Here is a 27,533-nt window from a genome sequence, read left to right on the forward strand (position 1 = left end):
TTACGCACAGTTACACAGGGTCCATTATCAGTCACCAACTATCATGCTTATTTTTGTTACATGAGAGGACAACCAAAGTACACATAGGAAGATGTGTTAACTGTACTCAGACAGTGATCAGGCTGGTAGAATAAAAAAAAAAATCCTTGTCAGATAAGAACAACGGCCTTCTCAGTTCAAAAAGAGTATGTAGATAAAACAAGGCTTTTGATTCAAACACTGAAAAAATATGAAGTCCACTTCCTCCTGTCATGAAAACAAAAATTCAGGGAGTGACAAAGACCTTGCTTAATCATGTAAACTCAAAACTTTGGACTTCTCAATCAAAGGGCCTGTCTAGTCCACTAGCTGTATATAACCAGTCTTGGTGAGTTTCCCATCGTAAAGTCATTCAAAGAAAAAATACGGTAGCATCAGACCATGATTTTATAAGGAAGCTGCAGTCCTTGATTGGGCCAAGTCATCGTCTGACACCTACTTTCTATGAAAAGTAAAAATGTAACTTCTGTTCCCAATCATTGTCATTTCTGGGACAATACATTTCTAGTATTGTTCATTATAAAAAGCAGCCATGTCCTTCCAAGGTTCGGTTCCGGCTTTACCCCAGATGCTAAATCTTAAGGCTCTGGCACTTTGACAACTCCAGAATTGGATTACTCGACTTAGGAAATGGATGGATACCTAAAACAAAGTAATACACGATGTGTTACGGTGACTGCATCACCACTTATTTGCCCTAGTTTGGACCCGGAGTTGAGATGCCCTCTCTGTGCCTTTGTAGTTTTGTTTTCGTCCCAATGGTGGTTCATCAAAATTTGCAAAAAAAAATTACAAAAATCTTTAAAAAGTAGACCATGACAGTATTTTAAAATTCATGCACTACGTGGAAATATTGAGTAAAGTAATCTCTGCACAAAGAGATATGTTTTGGTCAAGTCAGTTTCTGTTTCCAGGAACCGTGACTGCTACCTCAAACAAATGCTGAAAAGTTCAATTGAAAGTAGTGATGAAAGACATTCCGATCTGGTCTTGTTTATCAAAATGTGAATTAATACTTTTTCCATTAAACTAGGCTATTAATTTCTATTAATATATTTAATGTATTGGGTTCAAACCCAAATTTATGTAGTGTGATAATCCAGCTTGATCTTAGAAAACAACTGAAGTAAACACTTTATTTATTTCATTTGTGGGACCTTTGGTCAGAATCCTAACATCAGTATTTAGTAACAAAACTGGTCTAAAGAAGAATTCAATGTACAAATTCTAAGTCAAATAATAATTATGACAATGTCTTTGGGAAGAAGACAGGAAAACAACTACTGATGTGGGGGTAGGCTTTTCCTAGGTATGAAGTTTCTGGATTTTTTCATTTTCAACTATTTCATCGAATGCTGAATAGTTGGGATGCAGTAGTCTTACAAATACTTCTCCAGGTCTGACCACAATGATGCTCGACTGTGAAGATTTGATTCACCAATGTTGTATATGATATGTACTGAAGTGTGCACTGCTTGGTTTACATTTAAAAAAGTGCTGTTGTTTGTTTGATGGAAGACCAAACAGAACTTCAGTGTGAGCTTACTACTTCCTTTAATGCAGTTGAGCTCTTTCAGATTTGCTAAAGTGACAGAAGAGGGATGAGATGACAAATCATGAATGTTCTGAACAATTCTTAGTCCCTAATGCATTGTGGCACCATTCAGTGTGGGCATCTCTTTACATGGCTAGCTTTTGCCAGCCATGACAGATGTTTATTTGAATGATTAGTCAGTTAAGAGGTGGCATGCTAAATCCCAGTAGAGGCTGTCACATTAAGGAGAACTAAGCCATGGCATCAAATGCCATTTTCCACTTGACAAAATTTTCCTTGACCAAGCTGCACACCAAATTTGATCTGGAAGCAGCACCTGGGTCCACAGACACAATGCTAATCAAAAATTCTAGAAGTGGAACATTTCCCCCACATAGATAAAAGCTTCTCACTCTTTCAAGTGATGTAATTATCCAGGCTAGTGGCATCTTAGTTCTTTAAATGGCACAGAGGAGGTAAACATTTTCTCACAAACCTAATATGCTGCCTATTAGGACAGGCCCAGCCAGTGTACTTAGAGATAACTGCATAATTGTCAGATAGGCTATTTGCCCTGAATATTACACATTTCAAATTGTTGCAATATTTTTGTTGGTTATGCCTGTGACAATATGATGAACAGAGCAATTTAAAAAAGTAAATTTAGTTATCAGGTTTAAGGGAAGAAGCTTTCTTCAATGAGGTTAAACACTGGTCCTTGACTGCTTATTGCTGCTTTAACTGCTCACTATTTCAGTATTTCACACATTTCTCTCAAATGTGCATCTCACTCCGCTGAAGGAGCTCTAGAGTATGAACTTTTTTTTGGACACAAATGGGGTCTTTGGGTGTCATAACCTACCTTACCACTGAATTTGTGGCATACTTCCTGTTAACATGGACAATGCTGTGTAAGCTGGGACATAATGACTCACTCTGTCCATCTTTACACCAATCTATTGTTCCATCTGTTGAATTCTCCTGATCCAAGTTCAAGGTCAAATGATGTCTTATTTGGGTGCAAATAAAGATTGAAACATGGACAAGATGGCAGTCCACTGCAGGGGATACTCATGCAAATGCCCATACTCATCAGACCAATTTATTGTCACTTCACATGCACATCTTTGAAACAAATAGAAAATCAGAGTGCTGTCTTTATGGCTAAAACAAAGCCAGGGTTTTTCATTCTGGAAGTAATTCATAGAAAATAAATGCCACTATCAAGGCTGACATAACATTACTAGTAGAAATGATCTTACAGCCAAAAATGATCACAATCAAAAGACTAATGAATGCATGATGGTGTCAATCTAACCATTTTCACACCTACTAACTGCAAAACAAACCTGCAGGGAATTACTGTTGGTACAAAGAAGATGGCCACCTTAGAAGTGTCAGCAGCACAAAGCAAAGCAAGCAAATATAACTTAATATACACACATAAAATGTATAGCCATATACTTTGGTATGAGGTTGTCTGCAGATAAAACTCATGGAAACATGGGGAGAACATACAGTTTAAACAATACAATCAAACAAAAATTCAATCAGAGTGGGTCAGCAATGCTACCCATCACAAAACTAAAAGCCAATGGCTATAAAATTTAATGTACTTACAAGTTTCAAAAATTCTTGCTCCATTAGTGATTCAAAAGTGAATATACAGGCACTTGGAAAGTGACACCGGCAGCCAGAGTCTTAATCTACAAGACAATAAGATAGAAAATGTGCTTTTATCAGGTTTAATGATACTATATATTTAAGATGAATGATCGTTTTGCGTCTGAACTTGATTTTGGAAGTTAGCAATGGTTATCTCAGTTATATGATATATCCAATATATCAACTACAAGTTTCTAGCATATCTGGTTTATATTGTGTACGTTTAAATTTTAAAACCAACTGGATGTTGAAACCCACAAAATCAAGTGTTATGCTAATCCTAGAAAACAACACACCCTCAAAGATTCATTCCTGTCTAGTCAACATATCCCAGAGTCAATCTCCTTGATATGTCACAATCATGAGATGGGCTGAAGAATTCCATTGTTAGCAGGATGTCCCTTGAAGGTCTGTCTGGGTCTGGTGGCTTTCAACATTGACAATATAACAAAATGTTGCCTCCATGGACAGAATTGTCCTAGAGAATCAAGGAGTGATGGTATGAGAGAGCAGATGCCATAGGGATTAGCTATGGGTCAGTTGACTCAATCCTTCATGGACAGTTAAATATGAGTTAGGCCTATGTATGTTTGATGCCCAGAATGCGGAATTCTGAAATGAAGCATCATCACACTCACTGTTCCAAGAAGATTATCTAGCTAAACTTTTGGAATGGGGAAGATTTAGGCATCTGCGGTGGGTTGGCACCCTGCCCGGGATTGGTTCCTGCCTTGTGCCCTGTGTTGGCTGGGATTGGCTCCAGCAGACCCCCCGTACCGTGTGTTCGGATTCAGTGGGTTGGAAAATGGATGGATGGAAGATTTAGGCATTTTATTAATTTGTGTTTAACCTTTGATATATTAATATGACCCAGAGTTCAAACAACGATTGAAACAATGGAAGGATGGTGATTCTCCAACACCAAAGGAATTCTTGGCCCAAGCTATGCTGGCAAGATCATGTGCACAGACTTTTTTATGATCCTGAGGAGTAATACAAAAGATAAACAGAAATAGTCAATCTGGGAAGAAAGCTGTTGATAATTTTTCTTTTGCTTCACTTCAATGCTCTCTCATACACAGCATGGGCTGCAATAAATGCTCTGTAACACTATGGTTACGAAGAGATGTCACAACATCCTTGTTCTCCAGACCTGGCACTGTTTGACTGCCACCTGTTCTCCAGTCTTAAGGGCTATCTCCTAGACGTATCTTGCACAACTGGAAGACTCCTAACTCTCCTATTTTAAATCAGTGGGTAACTGATGTTATATACTATTTGAAATTGGAAAAAATCAAATTCTCACTTAGAGGATCTGTACAAAACGTTTTCAAAACCTGGCAGGAACTAATCAATAACATTTTAGAATAAGCATTTTAATTGAGGAAGCAGATTCTCTTCCCTCTTTTTTTCCTTTTTTTTCTTTTATTAACTCTATTTTTTATTAATTTATCTATTTACTAAGTTTTACTAGCTTAAAGTTTTACTCTGCTGGCCTATCTCTTTTTCTCATGGGTGGGAGTTGATTTGTTTTGAGCCAAGTCTTGTAAAACTTGAATTATTTATTTATTATGGAATGTTATTTGTTATTAAAATCAATAAAATCCAAATAAATAAATAAATAAACAAAAAAGGGGCTATCTCCTTGGGATGTCTTATGCCACAGATGAATCTGTGAAGTCACCTTCAAAAGACTGGTTACACAAGCAGAACTGAGTATTTTGAGGAGTACTGTAAAGTTTGTGAATGATTTTTTGTAATTTTAATCCTTTATTTGCCATATAGAATTTCTTGTATTAGGAATTTGTCATTTTCTGTAAACCCCAACTTACTCTCCAGAGACACACGGTGTTATAGGGTCAGAACGCAGGGTCAACTATTTCTATAGTGCCCCTGGAGCAATTGCAGGTTAAGGGCCTTGTTCAAAGACCCAACGGAGTAGCATTCCTTCTGTCTTTGCCAGGATTCAAACCAGTAACCTTTGAGGTACCAGCCCAGATTGTTAAGCCACAAGTGTATTGCTATTTGTAGAGATTATGTTGAAAAATAAAACCAACTCACATTTACTTGCATTTCTCATAAAAGGTCATGCTCAGACCTTTATGTTTACCCCTTGTGCATATGCACAGCCATTTATAGGCCAACCTAATTCAAGTTCAAGGTCAAGCAAGGGGCTGAAGTGTTGGCTACAAGACCTGAATTAACTCCATATAGGGTGCAAATTCATTGGTGGGCACGCTCAGAAATACACCTGCACTAACTAGGATTTAACATTTAACCAGCCTGAATGTTTTTAGGTTGTTGAGAAAACCTAAAATAGATGGAGAAAAACCTTTGTAGATAGATAGATAGATAGATACTAGATACAGGAACACTCTGAAGACTCCACAAAGACAATACCCAATCACGCAGACAGCAAGACAACAGTTAGTCACTATGACACCTCTTATATATATTAAGTAAGATGAAGTACAGATAACACAAATATATTCTGCCAACCACAAACTGAAACTTCAGGGATGACATCTGTAAAATATCCTGCATTAATATATATATATCACTTCCAAAACATGGTGGAAAGCCGACATTTCCAATTACTTTTGAGACACAGAGTGCCACAGCCTACCTTGAAGGACTTTGACAAAAGACAGGATGAAATTTTGGATGGGACAACAGTGTTGTTCATCACACTGCACATTCAGGCTCACAATCACATCCACTCATATCACGCAAGTTTAGAGTTGCCAATTAATCCAAAGGTCCACGTCTTTAGATGTCTTGGGAGAGAACTGTAAAAACTATCCGGATACAGGGTAGATGTGTAAACTTTATGGAAATGGACACCAGGCTGGAAATAGAACATCCATCCATTTTCCAACCCGCTGAATCCAAACACAGGGTCACGGGGGTTTGCTGGAGCCAATCCCAGCCAACACAGGGCAAAAGGCAGGAACCAATCCCGGGCAGGGTGCCAACCCACCACAGGACACACACAAACACACCAAGCACACACTAGGGCCAATTTAGAATCGCCAATCCACCTAACCAGCATGTCTTTCGACTGTGGGAGGAAACCGGAGCGCCCGGAGGAAACCCACACAGACACAGGGAGAACATGCAAACTCCATGCAGGGAGGACCCGGGAAGCGAACCCAGGTCCCCAGGTCTCCAACTGCGAGGCAGCAGCACTACCCACTGCGCCACCGTGCCGCCCGGAAATAGAACATGTGTTGTTAAAGTTGTGCGGATACATTAGTATCCCTTTGATGCATCACCCTTGATCTTTACTAACACCAGTAATGAAAACAATAGGAAAAGACTTTTGTAAAGTTGAAGTTGTACTTTCCTTAGTCTAAAAAAAATGCATGCATGAACGATGGAGTTATTGAAATAAATGTCACATTATAGAAAACTCTGATTGGTCCATAAAATGTAGAGTCTAAACAATTATAGTTCAGCCAAAAATACAACTGCACACACAACAAGGCATAGTTTAGAAAAAATCAAACCAAAAACACAACCTTATTCCCCTACTCAATTTAAAGTTCACCATAGTAAAACAGTGTCGAGTCCACAGCTCATACAATACACCAAAAAAGCAAAAACGTTTGGCAGAGACCCACCACAGACACACTAGTATTGTATCAGTGAATGAGCTCTAGAATATGAATTGTTTCTTTGGAGGTAAATAGGGTATTTGGGTGTCATAAATTACCTTACCACTGAATATGTGGCATACTTCCTGTTAACTTGGACAATACTGTGTAAGCAGGGCCATAAGGACTCACTCTGTCCATCTTTACACCAATCTATTGATTCTTCTGTTGAATTCTCCTGATCCAATTTCAAGGTCAAAGGATGTTAGAGTTTAGCCTAACAGCGTTATTAGGTGTAAAGAAAGACTGACACACAGGCAAGATACAAGTCCACTACAGGATATACTGATACAAATGCTCATACTGGTCAGACCAATTTACTGCAACTTCACATGCACATCTTTGAAAAAAATTAGAACAGCAGAGTGCTGTCTTTATGGCTAAAACAAAACCAGGAGTTTCCATTCTGGAAATAATTTATTCAAAATAAATGCCACTATCAAGCCTGACATAACATTATTACTAGAGATGACCTTAAGCTGAAAAATATCACAGTCATAAGACTAATGAAAGCGTGGTGGTGTCAATCTAACCATTTTCACACCTGCTAACTGCAAATCAAACCTGCAGGGAATTACTGTTGGTGCAAAGCAGGCAACCACCATGGATGAGTCAGCAGTACAGAGCAAAGCAAACAAATAACTCAATATATACACATAAAATATACCGCCAGCAAATACATCCTTGGTCTAAGGTTGTCTGCAGATAAAACTCATGGAAACATGGGGAGAACATGCAGTTTAAATGATAAAATCAAACAAAAATTCAATCAGAGTGAGGAAACAGTGCTACCTGCAAAGACCCAGCATACCCACCACAGAATGGACCCAATGTATTTTTTCAAAATTCAAAAAACTCAAACCTCTCCTTGCACAAAGAACGTAGTCCTCCCCAGCCCAAGATAATACTAAACACCACTCTCCCACCAAGCTGTAGTAGGTGGGTAGGAATCCTTCACCTATGCAGGACAAGTCCTTGCACAAGCAATGCAGCATAGGATACCACCTTTAAGAGAGCCCAAATAATTTAAGCATTTGTTTTCTACCAGGAACTTATGGCTTGTAAAAGAAAATTATGTTTTGGGACTACATTAACCATATACTGCAATATGGGTAGATTAGTCAGGTACAAGGTCACATTCATATGAAAGTAACAATGCTATCATCTATAATTTATTTTAAGATAAATGTAGAGACAGCATGGTGTGTGTGATGGTTATCACTACCACCTCTTAGCTTGATTGGGTTCAGATCCTCACCTGGAGCCTCATTTATGAAGCTTTGATACTCACAAAAAGAGTCTCAAAATGTGTGAATGCTATTTTCTATACAAGGGATGGGATTTATAAAAGAAAACTTGATAAGAGAAACATGTGTATATTTACGGAAACTCCGACTAATGCGTACACAACATTTTGGAGAAACTGGGAAGTGACAACATCCTTCATCAAGCTGGGAAATGCAGCCAAACCAAGAAAATGATGATTTGCACACCTAATCATTCATATCACTATAATGTGCATTGACGAGACAAGCATATTACTCCTCAAAAGTGATGAACATGATGTACTAACTGTATTTTAGTTCCCTTTTAAATGGGGATAATGCTGCATATTTGAACTGAAGAAGTTTATTTTTGTCCAGTTTATATTGGCTATCTGTTGTCACTACTCAGGGAACTGGTCGACACGTCAGGAATATCTCAGCCAAGCTTCAGCTCCATCGTGCCTGCTGTGCTGGAAGCCATTAGTTGACTGACAAGGCACTACATCCAGTTTTTCTTTGGTGTGGGAACACATACAGAAAATATAACATGCTTTTGCCAACGTAAAAAGTCAATATGCAACAGTGTCTAGTTCTTCTGATGTAATTGGGGCACTTTATTGCACTCATATTGCAATACAGGTACCTAGCAAGAATGAAGATGCTTTTGTTAACCATAAATAGTTACATTAATGCTGTAATGAATTAAGTGAGTGATTAAGTGGCTGGATGAACAGAGAAAAAATATTTCAGTCTTAGCCTGAAAATGGCTGCTTTGAGAAGGTAATGATAATTGAAATGATCAAAGGAAAAAGAAAAAGGAGGAGCCAGAGAATCAGATGCTGAAATGTAGCTTTTACAGTTAGAAGACACTATAAATGAGAGTGAAGTCTGGCAAGCTCTTCTCCAGTGGGTCACCAAGTTTGGAAATGACAAAATGGATAACATAAGCTGAATTAAGCCATGTTATAGCATTCAGACAAGGGCTGTGAAAGTTAAAGTGCTAAAACATGCAATTAACTTCAAAAGCACGAATTATTATTTTTCCTTAATTCATTTTAGTGCAGCATTGTTCAACTTATCTTGGTGGGTTGTGAGGCTGAATTCCAATTTGAAAGACTGTCTACATATAGGTAACTGAAAATGTTCTACAATTTTTGCATAAAAAAAACAGTAGCAGTTCTCAATTAGCTTTCATGTGGTTCTTGAAGAAACAAAAGAGATAATAAAAGAAAAAAAGAAAGGTAAAAAGTGGGGCTTAAAAGGACCATTGGTAGCTCCCTTTCACTTCCACATCTCTTTGAGCTGATCCATGCCAGGATAAAGACTGCTCCGGAATCAAGCACCAAGACTGCTGGATTTTTGTGAAAGACAGCATCTCAGGTGAGCACCATCTTTCTTGTCCCCTCCACGCGCACGAGTGGGCTGTCTGTCTCTATTTTTCTCAGGTCCGGTCTGCTCACATTACGAGATTTTTAGTTTTGGTGAACTTGTTTTTTGTACCACCATCTTTAGAAAGTTTTAGAAATGAACAGAAGGCATCAGAACATGCAATAAAGTAAAAAGATAAATTTTAACAATCATTAATAATAAAATACATGTATCTAACATTGCATGTTACTGTTATTAATATTAATCGACTGTGAAAATCTGTTGTTTCAGACACAGTTGTACAGTTGTTTGGTAACTTTTATCCTACATTTAAACATAAACACAGGAATACGCAGACCTTAAAAACAGAACTGTGCTTAAAGTTTTCAAAACTGGAATCTGACATTGACAATAAAGACCCTATAAAGCATAAAAGCACTCAAACTTTACAAAGGACAATGAGTTATTTACTTCTATTTTTACCAGAAGTCATATGTAACTTGAGTTATTTTTGTACTTTTTTTATTAATAATATGGAAAATGAAAGTTTAGGCTTTCTAATTCGTATTCCTTATCAAACCATGCTACTGGTCTTACACAAAAAGTAAAGATATTTGATATAAGCTAAAAGACTTGCACAAGCACAGAAATAATCATCTGTTAAAATGTGCAATCAATATTAGGGCAGGGGTGGGAGTTAAGATAGCTAATTTTTAGTTGTGCCTAGTAAGAGTTCAGTACTTAGTAATTTAAGACTGAAAGAAAATAGCAAAACTTCAAAATACTTAAATTGCTAAAGGTGGTGTATCAAGAAAAAAGGCAAAAAACTCCTGGCCTGGAGATGTCACTTGAGATTTAATTACATATGTGTAAATAGTCTGCTGTACTTAAGCCTTTGCTTTGATTAGCATGTCTACTACCACACAAAACCATGCAGTGTAACTACTGTTACTACTACTGTAGTACTACTGTTACTGTTGATTAAAAACTCTCCCAAAAGACAAAGCTGTCAATACGTGTAAACTTACTGTGGGCAAATTAAAATTTTGCAGAAGTACAACGTCCTTGGTTTATCACTTAACATGCATGATGCTGCTGTTAAAGACTCTAATGTGAGGCAATAAAATCTGTGCAAGACTACAATCCATGAATGTAAAAATTGACATGGGCATGAATGAAGCAAAATCTTAAAACATGAACTTCCACTATTTATTGCTCAATGGATCACATCAGACTGCAGACCTCTGAGAGTTGAGGGCTGAGAGACGTCATACAGCAAGGTCTGTCAATTCTTACGCATTACCTTTGCGTGGGACAATTCTGTCACATATCAAGAATTTATATGAAAGACACAAGTCTTTGCAGTTATAGAGCAGTCACATCTACAGGGGACTACTGGACACGGCTGAACTACCTTGGTTAAATATGTGACTAATCGAGTGACATTCTGTGACTGATTGTAATTAAAACGTTTAATTGTTTGACAGCTCTGATTCAGACATTAGCATCTGTCATGTTGCACAAGTGCATATAAAAGTACTAGGCTTCTCTCCTTTTCAACTAATTTCCTAACAAGAAAGCACCTGTTTAAGTCCAGAAGAGGGCACTGTTTCGCAGGATGAGTTACATGGAAATCCTGTCACTGTATTGGAAGGACCACAACATTGGAATACATGAGTTTAGAAAAAGAATAAACCAGTTGATGCGTTAGAATGGAACCATAATCAGCATTACAATAAAAATAAACAGGTATTACAAAAAAATGATTATTGCTTCCTTTCATCATGCAAGATTTAAGAAAATAAAGTCCTTTACAGTACATCCAAAAGTTCTCAGTATTATATTTTTGGTAAAATACCGGGAGATCACATTAGAGGCAATGAGCAAGATTTTCAATTTATATGACTGTAAAGTTTAAGAGTAAAAACAAAGAGTGTAATGATTTTTTGAAAGGTAAATTTAATAGCTGCCAGTGGCCTCGTCCAAACAGTTACAGTATATGGTCTTACTGTGCCCTACACACACAATGCATATTCCATGCAAGTCTTTTGCTGGATCCCCAGTATTTAAAGATGACAAATGAACATGAAAAAGAGTAAAAAAATCTGTTCATTAGGTAAAACAAACCATACACTTGTGAACATTACAGAGACCAAACATAGAACAAGAGAAGTGTGATGTTCAGGAGGAACAGCTTTGTAAGCACATCGACTGCTTTCATGATCATTCATTGCACTAAGGTGCAGGAAGGCCCAGGAAGATCTCTTGTTCTGGAAGTTTAATTTGAAAAAATGCTCCACCTTTAATTTAAAGAGGACTGTAATTTTATCAATCAGTAACTCATTGACATTCTGAACCTTCACTTTCTATTACAGTGTTGCCAGGACATAAAGATGTGGCAACAGCAGTCAGGACAGAAGCTGACCCTATGCAGAGCATAATTATGCAGACATTCACTTTGACTTTTAATGGACTAGTATGAAGTTAGCTAACTCAGCCTAACATGCTTATATTTGGAATACGTGTGGAAACAAAAGGCCACCCAAAGGGCCACAGGGAGAATGCCCTAACTGTACACTGACAGTGACTAGGCTTTGATTTGAACCCAGTTCAATTTACTGAATCTGTTTATTTCAGTGGTAGTGAGTGGGAGTTTAAACCTAAAACTTTGGGCATAACGTAGGAAATTGTGCTGTGCATGGCTTTAGTGTATTACAGCAGACATTCATGCGAATAGTCACACCTACTCATACCAAGCCAATTTTAATTACTCAGAGGACAATCATGCTATGTGAAGAAAGTGCAGACCTCAATCAACATGATCCAAAAATTACTGACCTTATCAGACTGAAGCATACATTTATTACGTCTTAAAGAAGGATGAATACCAATGCTGCCACCATTTAGTGGACTTTATCCAATTGAGTCCTAGCTGTGCTAGACTGAATCAGGGCCTTGTCAGCCTTTAGTGCAGCACGATCCCCACTGCAAAGTCAACTGTTAAAGATTGATGCCTACCTTGGAAAGGTACTTGAAGATGTCACTTGAATGAAACATAATTCTGCCAGAAACTGAGTTGGCCTCAATCATAAACTGATTTCTACTTACCGCCTTGCAGGAAATATGTTGTCTTAGCCACATCGCAGGGAAAGCTAGAAGGTTGTACAGTTATCTCCGGGGGTTGTTATTCTCAACTATACAACCAACTACCTCAGCCTGCAACAGGCAACTGCAGGATGTTCCACTGAATCTTGTTTCTTGTACTTCAGTGATACTGCTGGCTTTCAATCCACTAAGACAAAACATTAATCTTTTTCAAAGGTGGGCATAATCAAAGATTCCCACAATATAATATTACATACATCACCTGAAAAAGTCACAATAATGCTTTTGTAAGAATGTCTATTCAAAAGGTGACCACAGTTAATTTAATCAAAACTATCTGAACCCAATTAATTGTCACTTTTTAACACTCCAAACATTACTTAATTTATAAATTTTTATTACGATATAATGTGCAAACTGATGCTACTGACCCTTTAGATGATGCACTAACCTGCCTAGAACATAACACACCAGTCACAAAGGCATCTTGTGAGATGGTGCAGACAAATCAATAAAGAGGACAAGCAAAATTGTGGCCTTCTTTGGCTTGAACAAAAAAAAATCTAATAGTCACATTCATAGATAGCATTATCAAACATGCTTAATTCGACACAGGGTTACAGGAGGCTGTACCTTTTGGTGCAAAAGAGTTTAGACCTGGACATTCATGCCAGCCTTTCACAGGCCCACTTATTTATTCCCCAGCACCAACTTTCACACAGAGGCAACTTGGAATCCCCACCTAACACCTCTAGAGGCACAGGAGGAAAACTGAAGTTATAGGAGAAACACCCACACAGACACAGGTAAAATGTGCAAACTCCGCATAGACCATGACCTGGTGTAGGATTTAAACCCAGGATACTGGTACTACATGAGGGTAGCAATTATTATGCCACCATACACTCACAGATGATCATGGAGAACTGCTAAAATAAAATATTTTAATTTATTTCACTTCATATGCAAATATTACTTTCTTACACATGTAATGCAATTTTATGTCATAGTCAGCCAGATCCTATCCTGACAATGTCAGGTGTTAGAACAGAAACCATTCAGAGATTGGCTGCCAGGCAAATATCTGCCCAAAACTGTCCAAAGTGTAACCCACAGTACATTTATTGAAAAATCTCAAGATATCCAAATAACCATTTTTATCGTCAGTGAATTTTCCAGAATATATTTGGTGATCAGCCGATGTCACAATACTGTCCCAGTCAAAATCAAAACTAAGTTACAATAAAAATTAAATTAAATCAACATTTGCTGTGAATGTGAACAGAATAAGGTGACCATGCTGATCTCTCCTGACTGATGATACAATTTAATAAGAGGAGATCAGGAGAGGTACAAGAACAGCCAAACTTTAGGTGATGGGCCACTGCAGCATGTGAAGTGTAAGGTACCAGGTTCTACAAAAAAATGTTCACTATGATAAATAAAAATGGAATTTTGCTTGTTTCTCTTCAAAAACAGCAAAACATTACCTTGTGTTTTTTTTCTTCAATGCTTTTTGTTCAGTAAAAACAGTGCACTTGCATTTTAAAAGTATGTGATGGTGTGTGATGCAGCTCTATGGTAAAAACATAAACTTCATTTTTTTCAGGTGGTTGTCAGCTACTAGTAAGTGATACAGATAGCAGACTGCCATTGAGAAGCCTAACTAAAAACAATGTTGATTTTGGAAATTTTTACAGTCCATTAAACTGACAGGAGACTTTGGGAATATTTGCTGAATTATTGGAATTGAATGTTAAGTAGAAATTTGTTTTTTGCTTGTGATTAGTACAGTGAAGGCACCTTGTTTTACAGATTACAAACAGTATCATACTGTAAGTATTGCAATAGAGAAGTAACCTGCTGAAATGCCGTCATTACCCCCCACACGTCCAGCTCAAAATTAATAGATCAGTGCTACTCAGCCGGGACCAGGGAGGGCCGCATTGCAGGTTTTGTTGGAAACGATTCATTTTTAGTCTAATTTTTTTGTTTTCCTGATTATATACTTAATTTTTAATTTTTAAATTTAGCAGAGCTAAACTGTGTGAAACGTGGTCCACAAAGGCACATTTATTCTTTAGCAAGTTCATTAGCATTTTAGTTTTATTCTTTTACTACACTGTGGTCAATTTGTATTGAACAGGCTCAGGCATGAGTGAGAATGATTATGCATCTTCTCTGCAGGTCTTGCTTTGTGCCACCATATTGTTTTCCTGGAATTGCAAGCTTTAAATTTCACATTTTATGGGTGAAGTGTGTAACAAGAACATCTGAAGAGATGAATATAGATCCTTGAATAAAATTAATGTCTTTAAATGTTCTAGGAAAAACAAACCTAAATTGTCATCTTATAGTCCTCACTGTGAAAACTGAGAGGGGCCAATCAGAAGTATAAATAGACAATAGCAATTTAAATAAAGTAGAGCTCAGTTTTTAAATAAGAGATACTGGCTACTATTTAATTTATCACTCTTGTTGACTTGAGCTGTGCAGCCTAATTATGGATTATAAATACATTGAGCAAATTATTAGGTACACCTGAGCACCAGCTTATTGACACAATTATCCAATCAGCCAATAATGTGGCAGCAGTGCAGCGCAGAAAATCATGCAGATACAGGTCAGGAGCTTCAGTTAATACTTAAATGAAACTCTTGAATGGGGGAAAAATTGTGATCTTAGTTATTTTGACTGCAGCATGATTGTTGGAACCAGAGGAGCTGGTTTGAGTATTTCTGTATCTGCTGATCTCCTGCGATTTTTAAACACAAGTTTCTACAGTTTACTCAGAAATGTGTGAAAAATAAAAAAACATCCAGTGAGTGGCAGTTCTGTTGACAGAAACGCCTTATTGATGAGAGAGGTCAGAGGAGAATGGTCAGAATGGTCCAAGCTAAAAAAAAGGTTACGGTAACTCAGATAAGCAATCTGTACAACTGTGGTGAGCAGAAAAGCATCACAGAATAGAAAACATATCAAATCTTGAAGGGGTGGGCGGCTGCAACATCAGAAGACCACATCGGGTCCCACTCCTGTCAGCTAAGAACAGACAGCTGAGGCTGCAGTGGGCACAGGCTTACCAAAACTGGACTGCTGAAGACTGGAAAAACATAGCCTGGTCTGATGAAACTGAACTTCTGCTGAGGCACACAGCATAATAATGCTCCATGGTACAAAGCAAAAGTCATCTCACACTGGTTTTATGAACATGACAATAAGTTCAGTGTTCTTAAGTGGTCTTCCCAGTCACCAGATCTGAATTCAAAAGAACACCTTTCAGTATGAATATGCAGCTGACAAAGCTGCATAAATTTTGTGTTGCAATCATGTCAGTGTTAACCAGAATCTCAAAGGAATATTTCCAGTATCTTGTGGAATCCATTCCGTGAAGCACTGAGGCTGTTTCAAGAGCAAAAAGAGGCCCTACCCAGTAATGGTAGGGTGTTCCTAATAATTTTCTCGGTGAGTGTATATTAAAATAATGAAATAAGCATCAGCATGCACTGTCGCAATGGATAATTAGATACTACCATGTTAAGAGACCACAATTAACATGATCTAAATCTATCATGTCAGCCATATTCAATGAGCTATCCAGAGTAAAGTAGCATCAAGGTCTATACAGTCAAAAGTTCCACAAATTATATCATGATACAATCACATGATGAAAATGAAGAAATAAATCAAATTTTGAACACAATGAACGATTATCATCTGATTTGACAAGCAATAAACAAAACTTCACTTAAGTTAGTCTGGCTGGAAAAACACACAAGTCACAGTATATACATTACATTTCAACAGCTAAAGCCAAAAGGGCTGCAACCTTTATGCTTCATCTGTCTGATAATTAAATAAAGCTTGATTTTAACACCCCTTCCATTGCATTTCTGTTTATGTGAAAAAACTGCTTCATTTTTAATTGTCCTAGACATGTCCAAACCGCAAAAGTGAGTTTGCCACCACACATACAGATTGTTTCCCATGTTTTAACATATTTAATAAATTATCTGACCTTGACAAAAACTATGTTTACTCTAAATTTGACAAAGCGTGCTCAGATGATTGAAAATACTTCAAGACATTTAAACTAAAAAATCCTCAATGTCATTCATGCTGCATGTTCTTCTTCTTCTTCTTTCGGCTGCTCCTGTTAGGGCTCGCCACAGTGGATCATCTTCTTCCATATCTTTCTGTCCTCTGTATCTTGTTCTGTTATATCCATCACCTGCATGTCCTCTCTCACCACATCCACAAACTTTCTCTTAGGCTTTCCTCTTTTTCTCTTGCCTGGCAGCTCTATCCTTAGTATCCTTCTCCCAATATACCCAGCATCTCTCCTCGGCACATGTCCAAACCAACGCAATCTCGCCTCTCTGACTTTGTCTCCCAACAGTCCAATTTGAGCTGACCCTCAATGTCAGCTCAAAGAAATGTACTCATTTCTAATCCTGTCCATCCTTGTCACACCCAATGCAAATCTTAGCATCTTTAACTCTGCTACCTCCAGCTCTGACTCCTGCTTTATGGTCAGTGCCACCGTCTCCAACCCATATAACATAGATGGTCTCACTACCATCCTGTAGACCTTCCCTTTCACTCTTGCTGATCCCCTCCATTACTCCTGACACTCTTCTCCACCCTGCCTGCACTCTCTTTTTCACCTCTCTTTCACAATCCCCATTACTCTGTGCTGTTGATCCCAAGTATTTAAACTCATCCACCTTTGCCAACTCTACTCCTTGCATTCTCATCATTCTACTGACCTCCCTCTCATTCACATACATGCATTCTGACTTGTTCCTACTGACCTTCATTCCTCTCCTCTCTAGAGCATATCTCCACCTCTCCAGGGTCTCCTCAACCTGCTCCCTACTATCGCTACAGATCACAATGTCATCAGCAAACATCATAGTCCAGGGGGACTCCTGTCTAATCTCATCTGTCAACCTGTCCATCACCATTGCAAACAAGAAAGGGCTCAGAGCCGATCCCTGATGTAATCCCACCTCCACCTTGAATGCACCCGTCACTCTTACCGCAGACCTCACCACGGTCACACTTCCCTCATATATATAATGTACAACTCTTACATACTTCTCTGCCACTCCCGACTTCCTCATACAATACCACAACTTCTCTAGAGCCAACCTGTCATATGCAGCTGCATAACAACTGAAAAACCTTACAAGAGTTTGGTTTTAAATTGTTAATATTAAAATTCAAAATAGATTAGCTTATACACACTGCTTACAATAGAAGCATTTCAGTACTTAAAAACAGTTAATTAACTGTTTGATTGTGATGGCAGCATCAATTAACAGCTTATTATAGATTCTTCTTGCTTGCACCTTGCTGGTTTAACATCAACCTAATGATAAAGGTAATTTAGAACAATCTAGACAAGAACAGGCCATTCAGTCGAACAAAAGCTCACCAGTCTTATCCACTTAATTCCTTAAAAATAACATCAAGTCTGTTTTTCAAGGTCCCTAAACCAACCACACCAGTTGGTAGGTTCTCTGTGTGAAGAAAAATCTCCTAATGTTTGCGTGAAATTAACCGTTAACAAGTTTCCAGCTGTGTCCCTGTGTTGATGAACTCATTGTAAAGTCACAGTCTCCATCCACTACACTAATTCCCTTCATAATTTTAAACATCTCAATCATGTCTCCTCTTACTTTCCTTTTGCTTAAACTGAAAAGGCTCAGCTCTTTTAATTTTTCCTCATAATTCATCTCCTGTAGCCCTGGAATGAGCCTAGTTGCTCTTCTCTGGACATTTTCTAGCACTGCTATGTCATTTTTGGAGCCTGGAGACCAAAACTGCACACAGTACTCCAAATGAGGACTCACCAGTGTGTCATAAAACTTGAGCATGACCTCCTTGGACTTGTACACTACACATCAGGGCATATACAGTGCATCCGTAAAGTACCGTATTCACAGCGCATCACTTTCTCCACATTTTGTTATGTTACAGCCTTATTCCAAAATGGATTAAATTCATTTTTTTCCTCAGAATTCTACACACAACACCCCATAATGACAACGTGAAAAATGTTTACTTGAGATTTTTGCAAATGTATTAAAAATAAAAAAATTGAGAAAGCACATGTACGTAAGTATTCACAGCCTTTGCCATGAAGCTCGAAATTGAGCTCAGGTGCATCCTGTTTCCCCTGATCATCCTTGAGATGTTTCTGCAGCTTAATTGGAGTCCACCTGTGGTAAATTCAGTTGGTTGGACATGATTTGGAAAGGCACACACCTGTCTATATAAAGTCCCACAGTTGACAGTTCATGTCAGAGCACAAACCAAGCATGAAGTCAAAGGAATTGTCTGCAGACCTCCGAGACAGGATTGTCTCAAGGCACAAATCTGGGGAAGGTTACAGAAAAATTTCTGCTGCTTTGAAGGTCCCAATGAGCACAGTGGCCTCCATTATCCGTAAGTGGAAGAAGTTCAAAACCACCAGGACTCTTTCTAGAGCTGGCCGGCCATCTAAACTGAGCGATCGGAGGAGAAGGGCCTTAGTCAGGGAGGTGACCAAGAACCCGATGGTCACTCTGTCAGAGCTCCAGAGGTCCTCTGTGGACAGAGGAGAACCTTCCAGAAGGACAACCATCTCTGCAGCAATCCACCAATCAGGCCTGTATGATAGAGTGGCCAGACGGAAGCAACTCCTTAGTAAAAGGCACTTGGCAACCCGCCTGGAGTTTGCCAAAAGGCACCTGAAGAACTCTCAGACCATGAGAAAGAAAATTCTCTGGTCTGATGAGACAAAGATTGAACTCTTTGGTGTGAATGCCAGGCGTCACGTTTGGAGGAAACCTGGCACCATCCCTACAGTGAAGTATGGTGGTTGCAGCATCATGCTGTGAGGATGTTTTTCAGCAGCAGGAACTGGGAGACTAGTCAGGATAAAGGGAAAGATGACTGCAGCAATGTACAGAGACATCCTGGATCAAAACCTGCTCCAGAGCGCTCTTGACCTCAGACTGGGGCGACGGTTCATCTTTCAGCAGGACAACGACCCTAAGCACACAGCCAAGATATCAAAGGAGTGGCTTCAGGACAACTCTGTGAATGTCCTTGAGTGGCCCAGCCAGAGCCCAGACTTGAATCCGATTGAACATCTCTGAAGAGATCTTAAAATGGCTGTGCACCGACGCTTCCCATCCAACCTGATGGAGCTTGAGAGGTGCTGCAAAGAGGAATGAGTGAAACTGGCCAAGGATAGGTGTGCCAAGCTTGTGGCATCATATTCAAAAAGACTTAAGGCTGTAATTGCTGCCAAAGGTACATTGACAAAGTATTGAGCAAAGGCTGTGAATACTATATATATGTATATAACCTGACATTCTGTTAGCCTTCTTAATGGCATCCAAACACTGTCTGGTAGTTGAAATTTCATCTGCCACAAATCTGACAAATCCTATATGCTGTCCTTGTCCCTCTATAATGATTCAACAGATTCAAGGTTATCTGACAATGCGCCTAGTATGGTAACATCTGCAAACTTAACCAGCTTGTTACTTGTATTTCTATCCAAGTCATTTAATTATATTAAAAATAGCAGTGGCTCTAACACTGACCCTTGTGGGATAAAACTCTAAACTTCACCCAATTCTGATAGAGTTCCGCACACCATAACTCTGTTTCCTGTATCTAAGCCAATTTTGTACTCATCTATAAACAACCCGCTAAATTCACACTTAATTTAGTTGGATGCCCAAGCTTTCATGTGGCACCTTATCAAACACTTTTAGATTTCTGAATTTAATTTTACATGAGGTAAATATTGATAGGGTGGTCCATTATGTGAATTTCCCCTTGGGATTAATAAAGTATCTATCTATCTATCTATCTATCTATCTATCTATCTATCTATCTATCTATCTATCTATCTATCTATCTATCTATCTATCTATCTATCTATCCCGCTATATCCCAACCACAGGGTCACGGGGGTCTGCTGGAGCCAATCCCAGCCAACACAGGGCGCAAGGCAGGAAACAAACCCCAGGCAGGGCACCAGCCCACCGCAGGGCACACACACACCCACACACCAAGCACACACTAGGGATAATTTAGAATCGCCAATGTACCTAACCTGCATGTCTTTGGACTGTGGGAGGAAACCCACGCAGACACGGGGAGAACATGCAAACTCCACGCAGGGAGGACCCAGGAGGCGAACCCAGGTCCCCAGGTCTCCCAACTGCGAGGCAGCAGCACTACCCACTGCGCCACCGTGCCGCCCTATCTATCTATCTATCTATCTATCTATCTATCTATCTATCTATCTATCTATCTATCTATCTATCTATCTATCTATCTATCTGAGACCTGTATGTTGGTGCTATTTTAGAGCAGTATGTGTGTCCTGTGACTGGCAGGCATTCCATCTGATGCTAGTTCCTGCCTTCCATTCAAGGGCACCAGGACAGACTATGTCCACTGCAATCCTAAATCTGACAAAGTATGTTTCACTGGAAGAATGGATATATTTTCATAAGTTGCATTTTACAAAACTGTAAAGAAGAAGAAGACCTGACCATTTATTATATTAGAAAGAATCATTCTTGCATGAAATGCAATTACCGTTACAACTGAATAGTCAAGAAAAATGATTAATTAGCTTGCTTTTTCCATTAATGCCTCCATTTTTTTAACGTAGCAATAAAATATGTGTAAATTAATAATATACACACACTATATTTAGGAAAATCTCATATTATGTACATTGATTTTTGTTACATCTTACTTTGAGGCACTGCTCTATCTGATCAATTGTCTTACATGATTCTAGATGCTTGTTTTGTTTTTTAACTGACTTTTAATAATTATGTCTTTCATTGAATATTTATTCCAAAATATGAGTAAAATGATTTCATTGTCCACAGCACACAATGTGCAATTAAGCTTTCACCAAAACTTATAATTTACTAAAGAATCTGTAAAAGCATCGAAGCCTGGCCACATAAAGGCCAACTGAGCTAATACCAATATGGTCTTTCTCTGTCTGTGCATGCTAACTTCGCTATTCCATCATTCTTCTGCAACTCAGAAATAGATTAACTAGGTTAAATAATGGATGGACAATCCATCTTAAAATCATGAACAGAGCAGCAATATGCTTTGCTTCCCAGAAACTCCCACAGTGTCTAATATTTTGATTAACATTTGAGTACTGCCAAGCTATCAACATAATTTTATAAAGAAAAAAAAAAAAAAGTACACTATGTTCCAATAATGGAGTCAAGCGTTAGATGCAAGTGCCAAGCCTTTGAAATGTGATAGGATCGGGCTGCAAGTGATAAAGCTACAGGCCTGTGGGATCAGACACCATCAGACCCCAAGGTGGCAAACAAGCAGATTGTCAGGAACTGTCCAAAACAATGCACTGCATATTGTGGTATCCAAAACTGATAACGGCAACAAATAAACTATCAATAAAATAAAATTGAAAATCACATTTAAAACTGTGTAAGTGATAAAGCTATGATGGATACAGTCCGAAAATAAAGACATACTGTCTGAGAATTTTAAGCTTCAGAACAGAATGAAAATTACATTTCTGTGACCAGCTATCCATTTCAGGAATTCAGCCCCCTGCCACCTGAATTGGACTAAATGGGTTTTGGTAGGTTATGTTATATTATGCCATGATACTGTATTTTAAGACTGTCACCCTGGAGTATCTGTAGATCTCTAGATCTTTAAGGGACTAATCCCTGCACTAATAATAATAATAATTCATTACATTTATATAGCGCTTGCTGAAGTGAGGATGATAATGAACTGTTTTAGAATTATAATTTAAATTAAACCTACTCTACAAACATTGATTTAACTCTTTGATAAAAGAGTCAGTTCTGTTCTACAATGGTTTAAATTATAGATCTGAACATTTGACCAAAAATCTAAAAATCTGCTCATAATGATATGAACTAATCATCTGCACACACATTAAAATGACCAAGTTGGTGACTTGCACCTTTAGTAGCTCAAGAATGGCCAGTGGAATAGCATTTTTATTTAATAGAGTACCATTTGGATAAATCTTGACAATTCTGCAAACAACTGATAAATAAACAAATAAAAACGAGGGTGAATTAGATTCAAACTGTACTTTCCCCAAGTACCTCTCATTTTTTTTGCTTTTTTACTTTGTATTTCTTACTGGACTTAAGTTTCTTCCTCTCCCCTAGGAGCCTTGAGTTTCTAGTATCATATATACATGTCAGTAACAGTTGGTAAATAATGCACATATCGTGCTTTATATCAATCCAACCTCTTTTCTGTAACAGGGTCCCAAGTAGTCACAGCTTATCTATCTAACATTTGGTACAAAGCAGGAAGCAGACCATCATGGGATACCACTCTATTACACATACACAAATTCATGATAATATATGTTAGTAACTGGACAATGATTTGAATCCAGGTCCATGGAGCCATGAGGCAATGTCAACACTTTACCACACTATAGAATGTAAGAATTATTTTGCAGTTATTTTCTTTGATTACAAATTGACAAATTTACACAGGCTAACCTTTTGAATTAAAAAGGTCTCTTTGTGAATTATAAAATAATAAGGTACCAATTTCTTATCATTTTATGAGAAGTCTTTATCTTCTATAACACATTTCATCGAGGATCTCGATAATGGTGACCACATAAGTAACTAGGTCAGGCCCTTTCTGTAGATAGTTAAAGAAAATATGCCAAAGAAAAGCATTTCTCACACCTCGTCCTTGTTTTATCAGGGCTACTGGTGCATATGCTTTTCTGAAGTCATACTGCCCTCTGGTGTATTATGAAGGATTTATTTTTTTCAACGAAGTCTTTTACATTTACAATAGTAATGGAAAAGATCTAAAAAAATGCAGATACACAGTGTTGCTATTCAAGACATAAGGCATTAGGGAGAAATTTCAACACATATAGCCAGAGGACCTTTCAACAAACATGAAAACCATTGCAGGAATTCAGAGTGAATAAGCCATATAGTCAGGCAACGTACTGTAAGAGTGGTGCAGATGTCACAGCTGGAAAATTGCAAAGAGGCCTGCAGCTCACCCCACCATTACAAACCATAGCCAGGTGCAATCAGAAACCCACTTAAGAAGCAGAGAAATATGAGTGAAGTGTCCGTGGAGGGATTAGAAACAGATTACTCCCCCAACACCTCCACTAGACAGCTCCTGGATCATAAATGACCACAGTGTACTTGACAGGACAATTCATGAGTGAAATCAAACAGCCACTTGGAACAAATGGCTTAGACCTCCTGGGAGTGTGAGGGGAATTAAAAAAAAATACAGCTCACCATAAAGCCTCCAGGTTGCATGCAAAAAAGGGAAACGTCTGTGAAAAAATTACCAGCTTCTCAAATTCAAAAACTCCAGACTGCCTTGAATGAGCCACATATTTTAGAAAATGAGAATGCATTCACTGCCAAGCTGTGGTTCCAAAAGAAGAGTAACATAACTGAAAAACTAGAGGAGCTCAGCTTCTAAAGATTCAGCAGGTTCACTACTACTTAGAAGTACATCACTACAAAATTTGAGCTGCCAGACTGAGTGGGCCAGAACCTTAAATGAACAATATAAGAAGTCAGTGAACTCATAAGGTTCATATTTACTGAGAAAGAAACACCGTTTGAAAAATAAACCACCAATTCAGTGAGAAAAACACCATTTGGAACCACAATAACTTTCCCATGATCTCTAGATTAAACAAATATAATACAAAGTGATTCACCAATGAAAGAACATCTCATTATAAAATTAGATTTATTTATTCAAACTACAAACCTTAAAATAAGTACCTGTTTACAGCAAAAGAACCAAATCTATTTCAATCAAGAGTAACTAACATAAGATAAGGATGTCTTATGCACAATGGCTGGGTAACAATGTCTACGTCTGAAATGCTGGTAAGAGAGGTGCACTTTGCCCAGTCAGATTGTCTACATTTTCTAAATAGGTTGTAAGTAGGTGCTATAAAGGGGTGTTATATGGATTAAGGTATTCCTCCCTCTTGAACAGCCATTACTCAAAAGGAACAGCTCCCTCCCCCAACATCTGCTAGAGAAAAGGGAACTGAATGCTTGTGTGGGACTGCAGCTTAACACTGTAGCGAGGAGTGTTGCGGGGTTGGCAACGCCCACAGCTCCCTAGATGACAACCAGGCAGAAATGAAGAAGAGATATTACCTGATATTGGTTGCAACATATTATACACAAAAAAAAAAAAAAAAAAAAAAAAAAAAATATATATATTATATATATATATATATATATATAGTGTGTATATATATATATATATATATATATATATATATATATATAAATATACAGTATATATACACAAACACACACACACACACACATATATATATATTATATACAAATATATATACACACACACACACCACATATACATATTTTATATAGACCTTGACTAAGAGAAGATTCACATCCAAGGAAATTAGTTAATGCGAGTACTGATGACTAAAGATATACATTTTTCTTATTATAAACTAGGGGGCTGTGCCCCCTGCTCGCTTCGCTTGCCAACACCCCTGGCCTGCGCTACACACCAGCCACTTTGCATCTCTGCCACTCGCATATGTGGATTTCACTTTCACCAAACAACAAATCTTTTAATTCTCGCAGATACGCCTCTTCATGGAAGAAACACTACTTTTCCCTGATGGGAACACAAATTAGACAATCTACAAGTCTCCGACTTAAAGTTTAAATTCAAGCAATATATTCAATCTCTTTTCGCTGTTCTGTTATTTCGCCGAGTAATAATTTCCATTTGTTTGTGCTAATGCGTAATGAGACTTTCGAATTTTAGTACTTTCATTATCTCTAACCTGCTGTGCATGTGTATCGCACCAATGTTTTTGAATTCTTTACGACGTTCTACTTTGTCATCTACTCTTTGTCTTTTATTTCCGGCCCCGGGTATGGTTAAATCTCTTGGCACAAAGTCTCGTCTTGCGGGACTTGAAAGTGTCTCTCTGAAAAAGTCACGTCTCGTCCCAGGCTAAAAAGTCTTGTCTCGTCCCAGGATTTTTTTATTATAATAGAGAGAAATCAATAATATTGTGTTTGGGTTTTTTCTGCCCTACTGCTAAATAAGTATTCTGATGATTCTGGTGAAAATATGTTATAGATTCTGAAAAAAAAATCACATTTTTCAGTCTAGTATCTGCGTGTCTAAACATCCAGCTGGATATCATCAGGATGCATGCAAAAAAAAAAGATTTCATGTTCATTTATCTTTATTACAGAGCTTTGAACTCACATTAAACCAGAAGATATATTTTTCATATCTCTTTGAATTCAGAGATTAATTTCATTTAGTATGCTTGTACTCCTTAATCTTCTTAAGACAATACATGACTGTCCCTGATCAAACTGTCTTGATCTTTCACCCAATATCTTTTTCTATGTATGCACAATGTATTTTCATTTTGTGCTGCACAAAGTGAGAGCAAAAAATGAAAGGTGGCATATACAGTTAGGTCCATAAATATTTGGACAGAGAGAACTTTTTTCTAATTTTGGTTCTGTACATTGCCACAATGAATTTTAAATGAAACAACTCAGATGCAGTTGAAGTGCAGACTTTCAGCTTTAATTCAGTGGGGTGAACAAAACAATTGCATAAAAATGTGAGGCAACTAAAGCATTTTTTAACACAATCCCTTCATTTCAGGGGCTCAAATGTAATTGGAGAATTGACAAAGGCTAATTCATGGGCAGGTGTGGGCAAGTCCATCGTTATGTCATTATCAATTAAGCAGATAAAAGGCCTGGAGTTGATTTGAGGTGTGGTGCTTGCATGTGGAAGATTTTGCTGTGAACAGACAAGATGCGGTCAAAGGAGCTCTCCACGCAGGTGAGAAAGAAAGCAAGCACTGGTGAACTCAGCAACGCAAAAAGACCTGGACATCCACTTAAGAATCATTTCCATGGTGAAGAGAAACCCCTTCACAACAGCCAACCAAGTGAACAACACTCTCCAGGGGGTAGGTGTAGCGATATCCAAGTCTCCCATAAAGACAAGACTGCATGAAAGTAAATACAGAGGGTGCACTGCAAGGTGCAAGCCACTCATAAGCCTCAAGAATAGAAAGGCTAGATTGGACTTTGCTAAAGAACATCAAAAAAGCCAGCACAGTTCTGGAAAAACATTCCTTGGACAGATGAAACCAAGATCAACCTCTACCAGAATGATGGCAAGAAAAAAGTATGGAGAAGGCGTGGAACAGCTCATTATCCAAAGCATACCACATCATCTGTAAAACACGGTGGAGGCAGTGTGATGGCTTGGGCATGCATGGCTGCCAGTGGCACTGGGACAGAAGCAGCCAAATGAATTCTGAGGTGTTCAGAGACATACTGTCTGCTCAAATCCAGCTAAATGCAGTCAAATTGATTGGGCGGCATTTCATGACACAGATGGACAATGACCCAAAACATACAGCCAAAGCAACCCAGGAGTTTATTAAAGCAAAGTGGAAAATTCTTGAATGGCCAAGTCATTCACCTGATCTTAACTCAATTGAGCATGCATTTCAGTTGTTGAAGACTAAACTTCAGACAGAAAGGCCCACAAACAAACAGCAACTGAAAGCCGCTGCAGTAAAGGCCTGGCAGAGCATTAAAAAGGAGGAAACCCAGCATCTGGTGAAGTCCATGAGTTCAAGACTTCAGGCTGTCATTGCCAGCAAAGAGTTTTCAACCAAGTATTAGAAATGAACATTTTATTTCCAGTTATTCAATTTGTCCAATTACTTTTAAGCCCCTGGAATGAAGGGATTGTGTTAAAAAAATGCTTTAGTTGCCTCACATTTTTATGCAATCGTTT

The 27,533-nt window shown here is 38.2% G+C and overlaps 1 long non-coding RNA gene across 3 annotated transcripts in view; it reads right to left on the reverse strand.

Annotated features, from left to right (window-relative positions):
- LOC114667577 (uncharacterized) overlaps positions 1-27,533 on the reverse strand; it is a 63,782-nt gene that overhangs the window by 17,420 nt on the left and 18,829 nt on the right. For all 3 annotated transcript variants that reach the window (XR_007933752.1, XR_007933753.1, XR_003718754.2), the window contains one exon: positions 3,194-3,279. This is a non-coding gene — a long non-coding RNA (uncharacterized LOC114667577). The remainder of the gene's footprint in view (positions 1-3,193; positions 3,280-27,533) is intronic.

This window comes from Erpetoichthys calabaricus, chromosome 17, assembly GCF_900747795.2.
Source record: "Erpetoichthys calabaricus chromosome 17, fErpCal1.3, whole genome shotgun sequence".
Taxonomy (NCBI): Eukaryota; Metazoa; Chordata; class Cladistia; order Polypteriformes; family Polypteridae; genus Erpetoichthys; species Erpetoichthys calabaricus.